The sequence below is a fragment of the Triticum aestivum genome, chromosome 2B, assembly GCF_018294505.1.
Source record: "Triticum aestivum cultivar Chinese Spring chromosome 2B, IWGSC CS RefSeq v2.1, whole genome shotgun sequence".
In the NCBI taxonomy this organism is placed as follows: Eukaryota; Viridiplantae; Streptophyta; class Magnoliopsida; order Poales; family Poaceae; genus Triticum; species Triticum aestivum.
The window spans coordinates 53,611,297-53,614,249 of NC_057798.1; positions in this window are offsets into that span (position 1 = coordinate 53,611,297).

Genomic DNA, 2,953 nt, shown 5'->3' on the forward strand with positions numbered 1-2,953 from the left:
ACAAGTTGACACAAGTTGATCCACGTGATCGATTCCTTAGCCGTGTGCGGTGCCCCCTGCCACCATATTCCTCGATAATACTGTAGCGGAGTTTAGGCGAAGCCCTGCTGCTGTAGTTCATCAAGATCGTCACCACGCCGTCGTGCTGACGAAACTCTTCCCCGACACTTTGCTGGATCGGAGTCCGGGGATCGTCATCGAGCTGAACGTGTGCTCGAACTCGGAGGTGCCGTAGTTTCGGTGCTTGATCGGTTGGATCGTGAAGACGTACGACTACTTCCTCTACGTCGTGTCATCGCTTCCGCAGTCGGTCTGCGTTGGGTACGTAGACAATACTCTCCCCTCGTTGCTATGCATCACATGATCTTGCGTGTGCGTAGGAAAATTTTTGAAATTACTACGAAACCCAACACGCATATGCGACCGTATCTCGTCTCGCTCCGGTGCCGCCACCGCTGGCTCCGCCCACCGTAAGTTGTCGGCCTCCGGCCGCACGGTTGCCGGGAACCCGTAGACTAGCATGGAATCGATAAGTCCATCTCAGCCTTTTCTTTTTCACTACAAATTCCATCCGAATCCGACTTTTTTTGAGTTTTTTTTCCACTGGCTACATTTTGAATCTCGTCGTCTTCCCCTTTTTTTACTGCACCTGCTTGCAACGAAAGATCCACCATATAGTCAGGAAGAAACGACGGAGCTGATTACTTCGTTTGGAGAACAACATATTGTTGCAGTGGCGATGTGTTCGTACTGAATTAATTAGCCCACATCCCCTGGCCTCTGCATTAGAGTGATGCATGCAGCTAGTTTATTAAAACAAAGTACGAAAATAAGATCTCAGTTCTGGTACTGGCTCACAAAAAGAGCCTTGAAATAACAAACGGTAAAAAAAAGATGCCACAACCGGCTAAAAATATAAGGCTACGTTGACTAACCACCTAGCCTATTATTAACTCGCCATCCAAATCGGTTGAAGATAACCTGTGCTACCGTCTCTCACCGTTGCACCCAGTAACCAAAAGCTCCCCGGAGTCCGCATGAATGAGTAACGACCACGCAAAGATCCAAGCAGTTGGTTCTGCAGATCACCTAGTTGCAGAATTTAACTAATTGATGTGGAGCACACTAACTGAGAATGAACAAGCAAGGAATGGGGAAGGCAACTTTTTCTCATTGGTGGGAGAAGGCGACTTTGTACAGATCTGTAATAATCCGTATGTGAAAGGGCGTTATGGACCGCAAAGAAGATTTTATTGGTTTCTTCCCAAAGATTTTCACAAACGGCCACATAAACCACATGTTGGCCGGTCAAGGGAGAAAATTTTGCCACTTAGAGCAGTGCCCTTTTGAACACGAGAGAACCGGAGGAATGGTTGAAGCGCATGATGTGTTCTTCCTATACTAAGAGCCTCCTATAATTTATATCTCCAACAAAGTATTTTCATGCTGCTTCTTTCATGTTGGAATTTCTCTCATGCATGCAATGTGCTTTTTTGCGAATCAGTTGAGCATAGAAGTTGTATGACTGTTACGTGCATGTCAATATGTGAATGTCATTTTGCATGACAAAGTTAGTTAGGTTTACCTGAGTGGTGTGACTACTCTATATAGGTATGAGTTATCCTAGTGGTATAAATACCAAGTGTTTCTCTATGTTTAACCCACTCTAAATCCCATTAACGTTGAGTACTGAGAAGATCGAGGATATAATAGTGAGAGGATGAGATATTGGAGTATACCAAAATATAGAAGGGTTGTGGTTCCTGTTCGCCATGCATATTTGTACTATGAACCTCATGGTAGCTTTCCACAAAAGCTACAACTTCGCCATACAATCCTGTGCATCTATCTGGGGCCATTTTGGACGTCCACAAATACCTAATAATGTACCACATGGTGGAAGGAGGGAACGTGGCTTTACACGTCCCTGGGGTGCACTTCCGCTCAAACACCTTCTTGGACTCAACAGTGCGATGGCGTGTGCCGTCTTTGGGTGGCCGGCCATCCCTTACACAGCAGCCCGAGGGTCTTGTCGCAGCACTGATGTTCAAGAGGCAGGGCTCGTGCAACATCCTCCCATCGACGCCACCACCGGTCTTGGATCAGCAGTGTTGTCTTGTCCTGGAGGTCATTAATCACCGAGCTGAGCGTGGGCGTCAGGTTTGCCCTCAAGCAGCTCTCAATAATTAACACCGGGGCAGGAGGGGATCCGAGGTGCTTCAGATGAGACGAGATGTTCAGGTGCATGTACGTGAAAGTTTTTTTTTCAAGAGTACGCTAAAGGCGTATCTTATCTTTATAGAAGGCAGAAAGAAAATGTACAAGAGAGGCTCGAGCTAGATGCTAGGATCTAAGCTCGGCCAACACCCCTTTACACCCAACCCACTCTACTCTCTAAAACTACTCTCTCACAAAATGTGTTAAACCACCAACTCCTACACCAGCTTGTCTCCATTGTTGTACTTCTCTGAATATGTCCTCAACCAATTCTATTGGGGTTCGTTGTTTCTGAACCCTATTGAACACCCGCGCGTTCCGTTGCTTCCACAACTCCCATCCGACCAAGATGACAAAAGTGTCGTAGCCTCTTTTAAGATCCTTTGGCATCCCCCTCCTAGTCTCGATCCACCAATCCAAGAAGGTATCGTGCACCACCGGAGGCCGAATATCTAGGGTTAGATCTTGGAAGCATGTGTGCCACACCTGTCGAGCATAAGCACATTGGACCAAGATGTGTTCGGCATTATCTTCATCCTGCAAGCATGTGTAGCAAGCAGACGGTTGATCTTGTAGTCCATGTTTAGCCCTTCGGTCAGAAGTCCAGATACGATGTTGTACAACCAGCCAGATGAAGATCTTGCACTTCAAAGGTGCCCAACTTTTCCAGATGCATGAGGTATATGGAACCCATTCATCACCGAGGCAGAGTCTTTGGTAGGTAGACTTAGCCGAG